General features: G+C 41.9%; 1 protein-coding gene across 1 annotated transcript in view; it reads right to left on the reverse strand.

The window, feature by feature from the left end:
- atp6v1ba (ATPase, H+ transporting, lysosomal, V1 subunit B, member a) overlaps positions 1-19,473 on the reverse strand; it is a 42,317-nt gene that overhangs the window by 14,108 nt on the left and 8,736 nt on the right. The window lies entirely within an intron of this gene.

Consider the following 19,473-nt stretch of genomic DNA (forward strand, 5'->3'; position numbering starts at 1 on the left):
TCAGATGTGAACCACTGTAAGCAGACATCTATCTGTTGAGAAGGAGAGCCCCAGCCTCAGACCCCCCCTGCATCCCTCAGCAGCAGTGCCCTCCTCCGGACTGCTAAGTAGGTGGCTTCTGTCTCGTCAGCAGGCCCCAACACTGCTACCAGCAGAGCAGTGACTGTTTGGCTGCCATTGAGAGGTGGCGTAGGGGGACAGGCAGCTGCATTGTCGTGCGCCAGACAGAACGTACTTCCGTGATCAATGATTGCCAGCTGTGATGTACTTTATTTCAGTCACTTAAAAATGGGGGGGGGGACACGAGAAGCAAGCACATCTGGTAGCCCATTTAAAGGAGGTGCAGAGAGGGGAGGAGGGGCCCAGCAGCCTGAAAGGCGTGAGGAGCATGGGTGTGGTCCTCAACTTTTGGGGTCTTTGGGAAAACATGAGCGCTGTTGACATGGGAGCCAATTTGAGGGTGTCTATCAGCAGCCGCTGGTCCGCCCCCCTCCCCACCCATGCACACATCTGTGCCACAGACGAGCCAGAAGGAGGCCATTGTTTGGTCCAGGCCTCCATCACTCCCTGCTTTTTCTTTTTTTTTTGTGCAAACCGTCAATCTCTTGGCCAATATCAAAGGCGCGAGGAAAATTAGAAGAGAGCGGCTTTAACGCGCAGCTCTAAAGCTTAGCGGGGTGCATCCACTATGCCACTAATTAGGGAGCAGCCAACAAATAAGCTGTCAGCGCACAATCGCCATTTCCCACACACACCTGCATTCGGGCCCCATTATTGAGGCAGAAACTGGCGGCCACTGGCCCAGCACTGGGCTTCTCCTTGCAGGGGGGTGGGGGACGGACCATTAGGCATGAATCAACAGACCAAAGTGGATCTCAGGCGCATCCGCAGCTAAGAGGCAAACATTAACACAGACGTGCATACAGTATATGCACATGTGTATTTACTAACACTGATTGCATTTACATGCCTGTCCCTGTCCCACAGGAGGCGCTCTTTAATACATGATGCCACTGCCCTCAAGTTAATAACTCTGTTGGCAGTCGACGTGGCACTTGCCAGACACAGAACCCTACAGGCACACCACCCTCTAAGGTATCCACTCCAGCTGAAGTCCAGGATCAGGAAGCCTTCCCACACATCCGCCAGGATCAGGAGCGTATCCCAGGAGCAACCATGCAGGTATGGGGAGGGGGGCGATCAGGTGACAAATAGCTGGCAGACAGATGCTATGCTTTAAACCCAGTCCCCCAATAATGCCGGGAGGAGGTCTTAAGGAAGTAATGTGTCCCATTTTCCCCTTTCCCCCCCATTTAGAGGTGCGTCTTCTCTTGGCTTTGTTTATAAATGGGCTTAATAGCCACACTTAGCCTGCAAACAGCCCACGTTTCTAAAGAGACATGCACAGCGATTGGCTGCGAGTGGCGGTAACAAGGCAGTAAATAGCAGCCATATAATTGCAGAGCAACCTTTAAAAACCAGCAAAATGCACACGGCGCTTTAATGGAAAATATTTGGAAATTGAAATCTTTATGGAGCTCTGCGTCAAGACACTGAAACAGCGAATGAGTCCACGGGGGCTTTCATCTGCAGAGGACTGTAGGCCAGAAATGTCCAGCTTCACCCTGAACACCACGGGGCGACTTGCCAGGACTGACTACATCCATCAGGGGACTAAACAAATTAGACGTTAAACACTGATTCAGGCAAAAATATTCAACAGCCTCAATATCTCCATTCAGATGGCAAGGAAAATGAGAATCAGCCGATAAGTCCCTCGGCACATTCCCGGCTGCAAATCACACGAAAAGAGAGTGGAAGAAAGAATAGCACCCCCCCGGACATCTTGAAAAGTACACTGGGGGGGGGGGGGGGGGGGGACAGAGAGAGAGGGGTTTCTCAAAATAAAATTAAGGGGAAAAAATGCTATACTTTCACATGGCATGAAGTAGCAACATTTTCTACTTGGGTTGAAAAAGCTTGCCCACCTCTTAGCTGAAGTAGGCAGCTCCCCGGGCTGGCCTGCCTCACAGAGCGGGTCACCGTCCGCCCCACTGGGCCCCCGCGGTCCTTTGTCCACAGAGATGTTAATTGGTCCTAATCCGACACTAGAAGCTGTTTTGGTAGCCTGACCTCGCACCCTGAAGGAGACCTTGGTGTGAAACACTGGAGAGGCTATTCAGACTGCAGTGAAAAGAGGCACTGAGCATTCCAACACATTTTAATTTCCCAACTGGAGGGGCAGGGGGCCAGGGGGGGCGCTGTCATTCTAACACTGAATGAAGTGCCACAAAGCGGCGACGAGGCACCAGGCACATTTACTCAGGGCCTCCGTGGGCTGCACAGGGCCCTCTCTCACCCGAGCTCAGGCCGGGAGTACTAATTGGCCAGCATCACTCTGGGGCCTGGCTGACCCTCACTCAACCTTGAGCGTTTTCCTGACCATCCTGAAAGCCATGCCGACTCGCTGTGTATCTTACTGTCTGCTCTTTAAGGGAACACTCCGCCCCCAATTTAGCAGCTTATACTTTAATCCTCCCGGAGCTGCAGGGCAGTACGAACAGCCCGGCAGGGTTCAGCCATGTGCTAGCCCGGAATCCGCGGGCCTCCCTGGTCATGTAACTCTCAGAAGGGGAGTGTCCTGGCCACGTCTGCAAGTGGCAAACCCAACAGAGACCGAGACAGGAATCTGTCACAGGGCCCAGCAGGATGACGTGCCATTACCCAAACCCTACCTCCAAACAGGGTGCACGAGGCCACAGTGAAACATCCTGACAAACTGCAGCGTAAAGCGCAACGAAATACAACAGGCCGATCAAAATGGCCTCCTATTTTGATAAAACACTAGAGGAGTACAAGCCTCGATTTTGTGTCCACGGTTTGACGCAATTTCGCTACAGTAGAGAAAACAGAATCTGTTTGGAATTATCTATTATTAGAACCACAAACTGCAAACAAGCATTCAGGTGATGTCTCAGATGAGGTGGAGGTGTTTCCAGCAACATATCCAAGTTCAGTATAGCAGAGTTGACAGTCAGCCTTGGTCTTATGAACTGTTTTCTCCGGTGTTGGTGTAATTTCTTGAGACACAAATGTTCCCAAGCCACCGATCATGACAGAATGTAACTAGCATTAGCTGTAGCCAACTGACAGCTACAATTAGCATAATGTTTTCCGTGTTGAACATCTACTTTTGAAGGATCTGCCTGTGTTAAATCCTTTGTTTCATTTTGTGTACTGAACCCAAAATGATGCAACTGAGTGAACCCAGTGAATACATGTACTGTTAGAGCCCAATAAAACACCACAAGAGAGAAATTACATTATTTATTCACTTGTTTTGTAGTTAGTTATAGCAAAGTTTCTATACATAAGCAAAGCTATTGACAAACTGATTTTCTTTTTTGCTCGTTTTTCATGTGAGATTGCAGACATGCATGAATCTGCATATGTGTATTTAGGCATCAGAGCAAGAAGCCCCAGAACGACCATGTGAGGGATATGGGGGGGACAGTCTGTATAGAGTGTCCAGTGATGCATTTTGCAAAACAGTCTCAGCAGCATGGCCACCGCTAACAAGGTACTAATTACTCTGAGGTATCGTACGTCAATGGAGGAAAATGTCAATTAGCCCTATGCTGGGTGCCACAACTGAGGATTTAACATATCTGGCAGGGAGCGCTTTACCACATCACCTGACAGAGCTCCAGGTGCCCACAGCTCCAGATTGGACCTCACAGGGTGGGAGTGAACACTCCACCAGCACTAACAGGGCCCTCCGTATCATCGGTTTGGCCCAGACAGTTAAGGTCAGTAAGAGCCCGTCCCAGCTGCCAGTGCCCTGAGATGCCCTTCACAACTTCACCTGAACTGGGCTTTTATCTTACCCCTAGCCACACTTCCACATGCAGACCCTATAATATCCATGGTTTGCACTATGGGTTCATTTACATGCAGAGACACAGTATATCACAAGAGGGTAAGGAACACTGCTGGCAGAACACGCAGAGACATAAAACACAAAGTCGCCAGATACACGTCCGAGGGGCACGAATGCTGATCGACAGTGAGGCCTTACTCCGAAAGACAAGCCATGCTCTGCCAGGGTCCATGCGGAGTAAGACCAGGCATGTCCCAAATGTATGCAGGGCAGGCCGGCCAAACCCATGCATGGCTCATTAGGGCACAGTGCAGCCACATCTGATCATAAGCAATATGGCACTTACTCCATGTAACTGGATGCAATTGTTGCAAGGCTTAGTTCATTTTTAATAAGGAAAATACTCACAGAAGGAATAAAAACAGAAGAAAAATACAAAGATACTAACAAGAAAGCTCCACAACGAAGAGGGAGACCTTGCCAAAACGAAGCAAGTAACCTTCAGTAAACCTGCATGGGATTTAGAACTAAGGTAGAATAAAAAGCCCCGAGACAGAGAAAACCAATTATGACGAGAGGCTCCTTCCCCAGGACAAGGCAGCAGCAGATTTAGTTTGTAAATATAGCACTGAATTAGAGGCTGACAATGGTCATTGTTTACATAGCAGGGCTCCATCTGCACCGTGCGGCAGAGACATATATAGTATAACGCTATTAGTGCTGATAGCGAATGCTTCCTCACCATGTGTAGGGGCACAGGTAACTATTCCACCGCAATCAAATCCATGACCCATCCGGACTGATGGGGGAGAAGGGCATAGCAGGCCAGTGGTGGTCAATGGGGGTGGGGTGGACAAAGAGGTGCAGCCTCACGCCCAGCAGCATGGAAAATAAGGGCAAAGACTTATTTCTTCCTCTGCTGATCCTGCAGGTGTACCCACTGCCTCCACCCCACCCACAGCACTTTTAATAGTCACTACGCCCCGAAGGGACACTGTCCGCCATGACCGAGATTCTCATAACGCCACAAGCGGACAGTCTCTGCACATTCTTAAGCGCCTCCCAGAAGCAGCCTGGCCCACTGATGCCCCCACGTGTCATGAGCCATATGGTCGACTGTGCTAACACAGGGCCACCGTAAGCGGCATCTGCTGAGCTGCAAGTCATCCACCCGTCCAACTCCTGCTCATACTTAAAGCGGGCTGTTCAGTATCAGCCCGGCTGATTAAGTGGCCTTTCCTAGGGGAAGTGTGTAGACATGACACAGGCAAGTCTGTCATCCATGAAGGGTAATCAGCAAGGGTAACAGAGCGGAGCGGGGACTCGACTGGCTGCCCCGATAAACATCCCAAAACAATAAAACACAACAGGCCCGTCCCTGAGTGGACAGACTTCACGGCTTGCTGCCCAGGACTCTCACAAGGCGGCCCAATTGTGGAAGGCCAACAAGTCCATGCTTAAGATTATACCCAGGCTTTGGTCTCTCACAGCTTAAGCTTTTATTTGGCAATAACAACAGCAACGTAAGACGATGAGAGAGCGTCCTCACAGGGTGGTAGGGAGACCGTCTGTCAGACCCAAATGGTGCCAACATTCCCGACCACCCAGCCCAAACTGCAATCAGGTCCACTTTTGGACTCACATTCTAAAGGCCACATGTTCAAGTCCCAAGACAGAGTCCTGCTCCAAGACCTAAAGACGTTTAAGTCGTATAATACTATGTAAATGGAGAAAATGATCATCGAAATAGAATAAAATTGTCACTAAGATGCCAAAAACTAACCTGCCAATTGGAGGTTCTCTGTATTTCCCTAAACCCTGGAAACATCCAAATTAACAGAAAAGAATTCCTTCCAAATCAAAGAAAAGCTACACTTAAGGAAAATTACACCAAGTTGAAAGAAGCTGTGTTCTATATTCTCCAGCTCTAGAACCCCATGTTTGAAACATGCTCCACACTGCAGGTGCCACAAACACTAAACCATCAGGGTTAGAACATACGGATCACTGGGAAAGCAACAAGTCTCTGTTTCCATTTAAAACCATCTGCATTTCAGAAAAAGCAAAATGTGCGTCTGCAGACAAGCAGGAGCACATGGGGGGTGGGGGGGCGGAGGGGGGGGGGCATTAGCATGAAACGGTTAACGAACTCCGTAAATGAGAAACTCATCAAATGCTTCCCACTGACATCCATGGGCTGTTTATTGCAGCAGCATCACCAGGATTCATTGTTTCCTCACAAAATGCGTTGCTTTGCTGAATATCCCCCCATCAAGTCCTAACATCTGGCCATGGGTAAAACAATGCAGCGCCATCAAGTGGGTTAATTGTCATTGTTGCATATGACATGAAAGAGACGAGGCTGGGGAGCAGAGCGAAAGGCTTGCATTGTGTTTACATCGCCGCGCTTCACTCGCTCCCCTCGGCACCCCACCTCACAGAAAAACTCTGTGCCGTTACCCAGCGCTTTGGGGGAGCAAGAACGACACGCTCCTGACGTGGGGCCCAATCATGTTTCCACGGCGGCCAGCCGAGGCCCTCTCCTTACTCCACAGCAGTAGCTTGACCCTGCCTTGGGCGTTACGGAGGTAACAGCCCAATGCGAGACTGACATGCCCTCTTTGGTCCTGTGAACCATACTAAGAAACCTAGAAAGAATGCTGTCAGAATAACAGCAATGCATCCCGGACAGCCCTGTGACTCTCTAACCCCTACTCTTCCCACTATCCCAACCGCTACAATTTCTACAATTACTAGATAGAAACATGAATGCTAATAAATGTGTTTTTACCTGCATGTTAACTGATACAAAAATGGTACAGATGGAGGCATGATATACTGAATTGTGCACACAATTTAGTTTAATGTGCCCACAAATTATTAAATCAAGCAAACAAAATCCCTAAAAGGCAAGCATTATATCAGTTAGCATTATTTTCAGGCTGTCAATTAGCTATTTTGAGATTTCAAATTAAATTTAATTTAACGACTTGGTTATTTGTGTTCTTGGCCATAGAAAATGTGTCCAGAAAACCAGAAGCTGGAGTGAAATGTGGAAATACAGGTATATATTTTACAGTAGTAAATTTAATCACTGAAATTTACCTTGCTTAGAGTACCTCAGTGGTGCCTTGCTGGTTGGGGATTCGAAGATTGCAGGTTCAAATCCCCGACCAGCAAGGCACCACTGAGGTACCCTGAGCAAGGTACCGCCCCTAAGCACTGCTCTCCAGGTGCTGAATTAGCTGCCCCCTGCAATGTCACATTGTCACATACGGGTTAAATGCAGAGAACACATTTCGTTGTTGTGCACTGTGTGCTGTGGTGTGTCAACAATGACAATCACTAAATTCTAATTCAAATCTATTTAATAATTTTGTAATGGGACACATGCATTATTATCCTGTACTTTTTAAATATAAAAGCAAGAAAATTGCTCAATAAGGGCCTATTGCACAATATACAGGATGGGTGAATAGTAATCATGACATTTCCCAAAACGCTTATTTTGCACAACTGTACAGACATCTCCCTTTTGCACAATAACAAAAGATGAACATTCATATTTACATTATATACACAGGATTAGTAACAATCAACAAGAACAGTATTTACAAATCAAACAAATGCACTCACATTTTGAATGGTTAAACATGGTTAATCGCTCTCTTTAAGTGACACGATTCAATTCCCCCAAAACAGATTTCCCCATGATGCATTTTGCCAACCAGCTTCCAGACTGCTACCGATAACTATTTGCCAGATGGGGAGGCTGATGACAAAAAAAAATGTAAACTTTATTTTAGAATATTCAGACAATCATCTCACACCTCACAGTTTCAGAATCTATCAGGTGTAGGTTTTCATTTTCTTCCATATGTTTTTCGTCAAGTTGTAACAAGAGGCACAAAGATCAAATACAGTAAATGAGAGCTGCTGCTTTTTCCATTGATTAATCTATGAAATATTTTACTGATTGGCCAATTAATATAAATGATTTATTATCCTCCAGAAAAATCAAATCAAACTTTTCAGTTAAAGTAATTTTATTTTGGCAACAACATACTGAATGTCACGGTAAGGATTCAGATAACAGTCACTGGTATTCGGCACTACACAGATGTTTACTAACACCCACAATTTTACAAGTAGATTAGTAGTACACGTAAAAAATTAATGAGGCATACTGTGAAAGTTAGTAGCCTGTATAAATTCAAAGTATCCTTATGTATATTAAATTCAGTTAGCAGGGCACAACACAAGATGCTGATTTGGAGTATCAATAAGCAATAAGCATTGAAGTTGTGGTGGGAAGAGAGACAGCTCATAAGATCTTAAAGGAGGAGATGTTATGGATAAACAAGGTAAAAAGATGTTGGTGGTGCGGTGGTATTTTTTACAGTTTAAAGTCCGACCTATTTTTAGTTTCCATTTTCGTTTCAGTGAGTTCACGGTAATAACACTGGTCCCAATAAGCCTAACGCACACAAACGCACAGACACCGTTAATCAACGCAGAATACACCCAGATTCTAAATAAGAACTTTTTCAGGGATCAGAACCTTTTTCCAGAACCTGGAACTTTTATTATGTTCACACTACAGGAACTCAGTCCAATTATACAGTACAAGCCAGAAGTTTAGGGCCCACCCCTCTGATTTTTTAAAAAAAACAAATGGTACACGGCTTTTTCAAACTTTTATTACAAGAAAATAGTAGGACCATAAAACAAATGTAAATGACTGCTTCTGAAGTGTAATGTAACTAATTACTGTGCATTGTCAATGCAATTTAATGAATGCGAGTGTCTAAGTACGAGTTTCATCAAAATGACCACCCCTTTTATCATAGTAGCACAGATTCACAGCATCCTTTCAAGCAATTTTTGGAAATTACTTGTGTCCAAACCTGGCCAGCACCTTTTCAAGCATGCAAACAGTCCGGTCTCATTTGCTAGATGCTCATTTCAAACTTGTTGGTCCAACTCGTACCACAGATGGACTTTCGTCCATCCACAAGACCTGCTTCCAGTCCTGACTACTCCAGTGTTTGTGTTGTTTATCCTATAATAGTCTCTTTTTCTTGTTAATACATGAAGTAAAGGTTTTCTGGTAGCAACTTCACCATGCAGTCCAGCTGCTCTCAGTCTTTGCTTGACCGTACTAAGAGACACAGGTTTCCCTCTGTTCACACTAATCGCAGCCTTCACACCATTACAGGCAACATCCAATTTCTTTTGCACGTCACAACTAAGCATAGATCTTCAGCCTTTGATGTCACTTTCCTTGCCCCAGACTGTGTCTGGCCACTGTAGCTTCCTGTCAGTCCCTTTCTCTGTAAATAGTAGGTTACTCCATGCTTAGAAACGTTTGACCTTCTGGCTATCTGGAAATGAGAGAATGGTTCTTTACTCAAAATTTCAATTTTAGCCCTCTGTTCAATTGTTAGCTGTGCCTTGCTATCCATTACAAACATAAAAATAACATTTATCAGAAATTCTGACATCAGTTGTATTAAGGTACAACAGAAGACAAATGAAGAGCAGACAGAGCATTAAACCACCCACAAACTAATCTGGGACAAGACAGACAAGTGGCTATCTTTAGTTAAGAAACAGTCAAGAAAGGCCAAGAGCCAATCAAGTTCAGATATTAGCAAAAAACTGAATGTCAATGCACTAAAGACAGAACTGATATGTCATCTTCAAAACCAATAGTTTTAGCCTTTGCGGCTAAATAATGTGTTACTACAAGTTCTACAATACTGAAAAAGTTACATTTAAGTATTTCTAATATTTTCTTGTAATAAAAGTTTGACAAAGCAGTGCATCGTTTATTTTATTTTATTTTAAAATCCAAGGGTCAGCCCAAACTTCTGGCCTGTAGTCTAGTTCCAGAACCCTAGTTTAGTACCTGCTCGAGTCTATGGCCTAATTCACACTTGTAAGGATGCAACCTAGGCTGTTCTTTGAAAGTCAAACAGAAAGCGATGTCAAATGGGACAGGATAATTTTCTATTTACATCACCAACTTTCTGCCCTTACCCTTGAGTCATAAGGCACCCCTACTATGACCTAGTAGGAACACACCCACTTCACCTCAATAGTAAAGCAATAGTGTTGCTTTTTAAAATACCACATACCTTGGTATGACTGGACAGTATGAAAAATTTGATATGCAGGTACCTCCAACCCTCATCATCCAGGTACTCACCCTAACTACCACAGCAACTACTATTCCTCTAATCTTTTGTTGTTGACCACTGACCTGTGAAAGTCTATGTTGCCAACTATTGGAAATACCTAATCAATAATCTTGCACATGTGCAGTTAATGTGAACGGATGGGCATAGTTTCTGCTGTAGAGCTGTGCCATATCATACCGTCCATGATAATACAGGTATAATTTTTTATGAGACAAAAAAAAAATTATATATAGTGATGCGATACAATATATATATATAGTGATGCGATGCAATCACGCATGTTCCCCAGAACAATCAGTCTGAAAACCCATGCACATAGACACCACACGTGTGCTGGTGTCTGCGCAAAACTCACTCGCTCCCTTCAAATGCTCCCATCTGTGCAACACTTTCTTGCTCCCTGGACCCTCTCTACTTGCTAGTCAGTGCACAACATTCACTGGCTTGCTTACAGTAATCAAGTAGTCTGCTATGTCGCTCATTTTGGGTCTTTTTAAACATGACAACATATGGAACAAATTTTAAACTGCAGTAATTCTTTCTTTAAAAAAATTTCAGTGCCCCGCTTTGCGGTAACCCATCTGCTTCTGGATAGCTACCTGAGGCTAATGCAGTGTGCACAGAAAACAAGAACGGAAAAAGAAAGTCATTTTCTCTCAATGACAAATATAGACTCATCAAAGCTTATGACAAACAGCCAAAAATGAGCCACCGAGATGCAGCAGGGAAACTACAATAAGCATTTTCAGACTATGAAACATTGTGATAATGCGTTGCATAAATAAAACTGAATTGAATATTATGTAGCCTATAATATTGTACAGCATAATGGCGCAGGCCTATTTGAATTATATACAGTGTAGTAATTCAATTTGTACAATACCGTAATTTGAAAAGCGTTTGAAACAGCTGTACTGTATTTTCCATTCGTCAATAACAATAAGCAAATAGCGACGCTGTCAATATTATTACCTTATATTCATGTAATAAACAGACAAATGTTAATTGACGTATATGCCGATTTTGCAAATATAAGTTTTACTTTTTAATTTGCTACTATGCATACATGTAACCAGAATATGAGTGTTTGAGTATGATTGCACGAAATCTATTTGAAAATTGTTTTCTAATTTCTTAATGTGCTATCAGAACACTGCGTTAGAGTATATTTAACAGAAAATTCCACACAACGCAGATAAATAGGCTACATATACACTGGAGATCAAAATTAGAGAACCTACAATTTCCTAGATGTCAAGGTCACTATGCAGTCCTATTGGGAAGTTAACCAAACAGGAGTAAAAGAGCAATATTTAAACTATATGCAATGAGTTACATAAATTCGGAAGCACAGTATAAGAAACTTAAATAAGATATTTGAAAAAGAACACCAATCAAAATTAGGGAAGACTTTCAGATACTTCCCAGTTATTGGTGTTAATCTGGTAGCTGGTGCTAATTTCCTTAATCATCTTACAAACCCTATTTAACTGGCAGCCTAACTTTCCAGTTATCAATGACTTTGCAAGATGTTGAGTCATTCTAAAGTAATTGAAACCCTCCAGCAGCAGGTTGTCCAGATGAAGGGTCATCCCCTTGGCCTATCAGCCATAGCAAGAGAAGTTGGCCGATTCGAATCTGTGATTTCTAGAATATTGCACCCTTACAATGTCACAATCTCATTCAAATCCCCCAAGAAGGCTGGTCGTCCATGAAAGACAAATGTAAGAGAGGAGAGGATAATGCGGAGAATGTGAATGGGGAATCGTTTCAACACTGCAGCTGGAATTGCTCGCCAATTTAGCGCTAAACGGGGTAAAGATCTGTCTCGTCATACAGTGTCTTGATGTTTAAGAGCATTTGGACTGATAGCCTACTCTGCAGTGACCAAACCTCTCATAAGCAGGAAGAATCAGAAGGCTAGACTAGCCTTTGTTGAGGAGCATGTTATGTGGACAGAGAAGAACTGGTCCAAAGTATACTATAGTGATGAAAGCAAGTTTAATTTAGTTGGGTCTGATGTGAAACATTATGTTTGTCCTCAAGCTGGGGAAAGACTGAACCCCAACTGTATTAAGAAGTCAGTGAAAGGTGGAGGAGGAAGTTTCATGGTTTGGGGAATGTTCCCTGTAGCAAGAGTTGGGCCTCTTATACAGCTACATGGCAGAGTGAATGCAAATGTTTATCAGAACCTTCTTTGACAACATGTGGTGCCTTCCCTGCGTTCACCCAATCAGCCAGCAATTTTCATGCAGGACAGCTCCCCGTCACACAGCAAAATGGGTAAAGCAGTTCCTTGAAACTGAAAACACTGAAATTATGAAATGGCCAGCCAAGAGTCCCGATCTAAACCCAATAGAAAACCTCTGAAAAATCCTTGGCAATAACGTTATGGCTAAGAAACACAGTGCAATCACTGAACTGTGGAGGGGACTGCAAGAAGAGTAGACCAAAATCACGCAAGAGCTGTGTGAGAGACTAGTGGTGTCCAATGGCCGCAGATGTGCTGAAGTCATTCAAAGCAATGGCCTGTACACTTCCTCTTGGTTTTTCCACTGTTGTAACCTTCAGAAAATTTAGTTGTGATCTTTCTTCATGCTACAGTTACTGCTGTTTTCTCATTTTGATCACAGTTTTGTTCAGTTTTCTTGGTTATTTTGCATAACACTAATTCCTTCAAATGCTGAGCAATGAAAATGACATTATTTCTGAAATCATCAAGTTTTCATAAATTGTTCCCTAATTTTGATCTCCATCATTTATGTAGAACCTCTGAACTCCAACGTCTCTTAACTCTACTAACTCAGACATCGAATGGGTCCGTTGAATTTTTTTCGGCTTGTAGCTCAAAAAAAATCTTGTAATTCGACCCTTCCTGCAAAAACTTGTATGGGCCAAGACATGTTCGACTTTACCAATTCGGACCATGAATCTAAAAGAAAATTCTAACCGCAACTCGAGAGAAACCTCGAAAACAAGACAGAACAAAACAGACTTGATAAACCTTGTATGGATCCAGGCGCATCTCTGATGGGGTGAAACAAAGGCAAACGGACCTACTGGGACACTGATGCCTATGAATCGCTCTCAGTCTCGCAATACCTCTCGACCAAGTTTGATGAGTGAAAGCTGTGTTCGCTGTGTATTTTTTGTGCTTTACAGTAACCATGCCCACTATTGCAGTATGTAGATAAGTTTAGATAAGCAATTATTTGAGGGTATGGAACGAATTAAATTGATTTACATTATTTCTTATGGGGAAATTTGACTTAGAACTTGAACAGCCTTCTGGAAGTAATTAAGTCCATGTTCCAAGGTACCAATTTACTATACAAGAACAAATATTCAGATTACAACTGAAGATTGGAAGAAAATAAAATGTTTCATTTTTATAAATAGGCTGTTTTATAATTGGGTTGTTGATTCCACACTGTGTTAACGGTATAGTGCAAATCCATATCATAAGGCACAATCATACCAGTAACCTATGATACTGGTGTACTGCCCACCCTTATTCTCTACACGCTAGTATCTACAACAATCGCTCACTCGCTCATACAACACTGGCTTGCCCCCCCAATGGCACCTCCCACCCCCCCAGAAGGTCAAGTTAATTTTATTTAAATTTTATTTTCTATATAGTGTCAGATCACAACAGAAGTCATTTAAAGTTACCTTTCCTATAGAACAGGTCTATACATTGTTCTTAAACTAAATAGCCTTATGTTATTGTTGTTACACAACAGCTTGTCATTTTTGTCTCTACACGGTCACGCGTTTACAGTTCTCCTCTGCTCTCTGTATCACGCATGGCGGAGTTCTGCCCCAATGCACACTCCCACCAACGGACAAAGAGCACGCATCGGAAAATATCGCGTCAACCACCTAAAAAGCACACAAAAATATTTGAGTTTTTTTTTTTTTTTTTTTTTAAACGCTCCAAGCTATTAGCTATCACTTTTAAAGCCCAACAGATAATATATTTGCAGGTCAAGACAAACATCCGCAATAGGCTGCAAGGAGACTATCTTACAGCCTTAATGCGGATCTCAATAAATGGGCCAGACGTTTCCGACTTCCCATATCAAGAGGGTCTAGAGATGTTCTTCCAGAAGCCCAGAAAGATACACTGCAGTGACAAAAGCTGCACACTTTGTGAATAATTGTCATAAAAAATGTTCTGATGTTTAGTTCAGTTGTTATATTGACTGTTGTCATTAAAAGAAACACATGAACACATGAATCCTGTACTTTTACATTACTTTTGCATTCCTGAAAAACCTTGCGTTCACTGCAATAGCATCCTAAAATACACAAAAACCTTATGCCAAACAAATTAAATCATAATAAAAACGGTGACACCAGTGGGTAGTAATTATATGCGATTAAAATAAATAATAAGAATTCAAAATTCTGGGGTCACTTAGAAATTTCTTTGCTTTTGGAAAAAAAAGCACATTTTTTGTCCATTAAAGTAACATTAAATTGATCAGAAATACTATGTAGACATTTTTAATGTTGAAAATGACTACCATAGCTGGAAACTGCTGGTTTTTTTATGGAATATGTACATAGGTATACAAAGACCCATAATCAGCAACAGTTAGTCCAGTGCTTGCCAATGCATCATTTCAAAAGGTTAACTGATCATTAGAAAACACATTTGCAATTATATTAGCAGAGATGAAAGTTGATGAAAGATGAAAGTAATAAAATGGACCTTCTTTGGACTATTTGAATATCTGGAGCATCAGCAACTGTGGGTTGGATTACAAGTTCTAAAAGGTCAGAAAAAAAGAATTTTCTCCTCAAACTCCTCAGCCTATTCTTGTTCTGAGAAATGAAGGCTATTCCATGTGAGAAACTGCCAGGAAACTGAAGATCTTGTACAACGCTGTGTAGTTCCATCACAGACTGTAAACTGGCTCTAACCACAATAGAAAGCGGAGAGGATAAATATATTAGAGTGTGTAGTTTGTGAAACAGATGCCTCATAGGTCTTCACCTGGCAGCTTCATTAAATAGTACTCAAAAAAAGACTTGTCTTAACATCAACAGTGAAGAGGAAACACCAGGATGCTGGACTTCTAGGCAAAATTGCAAAGAAAAAGCTGTCTTAGAACGGCTAATAAAAAGGAGAGACTGGGATGGGCAAATAAATCCTCAAACAGAGGATGATTGGAAAAAAAGTGCTATGGATGGACGAATCTAAATTTGAGGTGTGCTGATCACAAAGAAGAAATTTTGTGAGACGCATATCAAATGAAAAGATGCTAGAGGAGTGCTTGATGACATCTGTCAAGCATGGTACAGGCAACGTGATGGTCTGGGGCTGCTTTGGTGACGGTAAAGTGGGAGATTTGTACAGGATAAAAGGGATCTTGAAGAAGAAAGTCTCCATTCCTTTTTGTAACACCATGCCATCTCCTGTACAAGATGCCTAATTGGAGCCAATTTTGTCTTACAACAAGACAATGATCCAAACACAGCTCCAAACTATGCAAGAACTATTTATGGAAGAAGCAGTCAGCTGGTATTCTGTATACAATGGAGTGGCCAGCACAGTCACTGGACTTCAACTCTAATGAACGATTATAGGAGCAGCTTGACTGAATGGTACGTAAGAAGTGCCCATCAAGCAAATACAACTTGCGCAAGATGCTTCAGGAAGCATGGAGTGAGACCTCATTAGATTATCTCAGCAAACTGACATCTAGAAAGCCCAAGGTCTACAAGACTGTAATTGCTTTAAATGGATGATTCTTTGACAAAAGTAAAGTTTGAAGGAGACACTTATTATTGTAATTTCAAAAATGTTTTTTTTCTAACTTGTCTAACTAGTCAGTGACTATTTCCTATTTATTTAGATGTGATTCTTATTAAAACTCATTTATGTATATTTTCATGGAAAACAATGAAATTTCTAAGTGATCCCAAAATTTTCAATGGTAGGATATATCATAAACATCACCTATAGATTTTATAAGTCTCATGTGAATTGCCTAGTAACCGCTTCAACCGAACATGCTGACCTCGCTAACTTGTTGATTGTCACGAGTCAGGAGAAGTGAAGGTCAAAAGAACACATCACGAACTATCTGCTGTATTTTGTAACCACACTAGATGCTCTTGGTGTACTTCGGGGCATACTTTGAGCCCTTTTTTGGAATAGACAACACCATCTAGTGGGGTCAGAAAATACAGCAAATGGTTCACGAAATATCATTTTGGCCAGCATTAGTTGTGAGTAGTGAGACAGTCACCATGCGGCCAGGCATACAGTCAGCACAAATACAATGAACTACAGTATTTGGAGGTGCACTAAAGGCAACATGGCTACAGGTAGTCTACAAAAACCAAATGCAAGTGAATTTAAAAAACGATGCCGTGTTATCATGATGTGTGAAATTTTAGAATTTTTAGATTTTGACCTGTGCAATGCATGGATATACAAAAAGTTTGATTTGAGAATTGAAAATGAGCTCAATCAATTCACTGAAAAGAACCAAAAATCACTATCACACTTGGATAGTTGTTTTTGTGTTTGAGTAGTATATCAAGACAATGCAGTGTTGCAATTCGCATAGGGCTTTTCTGTCTGACTGAAACTTCCACAAACACAAATGCGATTACATGTTGTACACTTGGGTACCAATAAATAAATCACATTGCAGCAGACTTGCGGTGTGATATCCTGGACAGCAGGACTGACTGCATAAATATGTCACAGGTCCTATGAATAAAATATAAAACTTCTATTTTTCAAACACTTATTCAATGTAGATTCTAAGGTAGCAGGCAGATGACTATTGCTTTAATGAGTGCATTTAGTAGCTATAAGGACTTTTAAAACATGTAATTTTAAAACATGAACAGATGACATTTACGGTGGTTTTACCTATATTGGTGGTCCATCATCCAGGATAGCACAGGTGGTATGTCAATGAAACTTTGCACAGTGTACACCTGTTACTTTTCTGATAATTTGAATTACTCCCATAATTACTCAGCAATATTGAACAAAAACACTTGTTATAAAGAACTGAAGTGTTTCAGAAATCAAAAAGGTACCTTCAATAAAATACAAATTTTAAAAAGATGTGTCAATTTAAAATTTTGACAGGGACGGTGAAGGCGTTTTCACACCGAAGTTCTAGAACCAAGTCCCAGGTTACAAGTTCCTGGGCTTTCTTGACCTCGGGCTTTTGAAGCTTGTGGTCGCTTTCATATGTTGCTTTCACACCGCACAAGAGAACTAGAACCATTATGCTAAATAAACACGGGAGACACAAAAAGCTGGTAGGTTAAACTTCACACAATTCAAATCTACACCGCCACCCCAAATCAATGGAAAATGAACAAACTGTTTTGCTAAGCTATTTGTATGCTATTTGCTAGTTATTGGAGAGGAGCGATTACAATAAAAACAGGACACAGCCTTTATTTATAATCACTATGACACTTCATTTGACCCTTGACATGCTCATACTTCATTACTAAATCTGGTTGCGCAGAATAAATAAATGTTGTAACCTATTCCGCTAATGAGCCCTGGCAAGTTTCATTGCTGGCACTGGCAATTAGAGATGCACTGATTGTAATTGTCTTGGCTGATTCCTATTTCCGACTTTTTTGCAAGTGTGACCTGTCAATATTGATTTTTGCAGATTCCAGTTCTTTCTTTCTAAGAACGATAATTGACAGCATATACAAATAATAATCTTACAAATTTATCTTCAAAGCAAAATTTTATTTTCATAATAAGAAAAAAAATTGTTAAACTATCCAATTTTGGAGGCCAGACACGTGACCTCATAGAAGATGGTTGCTTAGGGTCTCGCTCAGCTCCCAATTATTTCTCCATCATTTAACCTTCAAATTGTTATTACAACACTTCCGAATATATTTTAACCATGTCGAAGCCTCAGTGGGATAAGGATTTTCCGATTTTTTTCCTCAACTCATTCTGATACTGACAAGAAAAAAAAATTACCCACTCATCAGTAAGACGACGACACTCACTCTAGTATGGGCGGTGTTGTACGTAATTTTAGCTCGTCCAGATGGTATCAAAAAATCCATAAATGCCCTGGATGATATAAGAACATCAAACTCTATTGAAAGATCTCTCTCTAGCTTATTGAACAAAGTGACAGCAGTAGAGAAACATTCAGATGAGGCCGAGGGCAGGATATCGTTAACCGAAGGTGAGACGAACCACCACAGCATTTAACTGTCTACTTTACAGAAAACAGCGAACCAGCTTCTCAAAACGGTGGATGATTTGGAGAATTGGGGTCGACGTAAAAATTATTTTTAAAAAGTTAGGTTCAATCACTGATCTACTGATGATGATGATGATGATGATGATGATGATACCTTCCTGGCTGAGCCTTTCCCCCGCTCGCCCCCAAGCCGGCGCTGGGGTTTTTTAGAATATCCGCAATGAGCAGCAGTTCTGAAGGCGGTAGCGAAGAAACAGGATATTTCTCAAAAAGGTTCACGACTACGTTTCTTCCCAGACTTCTCCACCGAGTTGCTCTGAGAGGAGACGAGAATCTGAGCACGACGCCAAAGCCGTTTCCCACCTCAGCATGTACAGAGGATTTGCCTACCTGGCCCGACTCCATTGTCTGCATGAGGGAAAAATTCAGCTGTTCGACAGTCCTGAGGAAACTGCTGCTTTTTTGGATTCTATTACATGACTCTTGGGATGCTGGACCTAACCATTACCGGAGAACATACATTTTTTACATTTGATCTTTAAGGAAGAGGAGGCAGAATAACTTATAGGTAGGCCTGTATCAGTTTTTTTTCATCTTATAAACACCTCATTCTTCATCATTCAGGCCTACTAAGTGACTATTTCATTTTTTTTGTATGGAGGGCTCAGCACTGGTAATTTTTTTCCATATGGGCCTTAATGTTGATGCTTCAGTTTACTCTAGCTACCATGCCCCAACAACACTCTCCTGTTTCTCCTGCTACTATGTGGGAAACTACTTTACGTGGTCGTCTAATTTCACTATCTTCTCATTTGATAAAAAAAATGACAGAAAAGTCTTGGGAAAAGAAGTACTGAAATTGGAGAGACAACATAAGGAACATAAGGAATGACCAACTCCAACCTACTGATTAGTGCTAGAACAAAACTTAAAATGGAATATACTTGAGTCACACAAAAACTTCTAAGCAAAAATACTATATGCATGGGAATAAACCTGGACACACAGTTTTCTAGCTCATAGAAAACTAAAATATTCTCTAATTTAGAGACAATATTCTTGCCTGCTGTGACACACGAAGACCATTCTATGCTGTACGCACCTATTACGTCTGAGGTGGCCTTGATGGCTTCCCCCTGGAACTCTATAAGAAATTCTGGCCCTC

Source organism: Brienomyrus brachyistius, chromosome 3, assembly GCF_023856365.1.
Source record: "Brienomyrus brachyistius isolate T26 chromosome 3, BBRACH_0.4, whole genome shotgun sequence".
NCBI classification, from domain to species: domain Eukaryota; kingdom Metazoa; phylum Chordata; class Actinopteri; order Osteoglossiformes; family Mormyridae; genus Brienomyrus; species Brienomyrus brachyistius.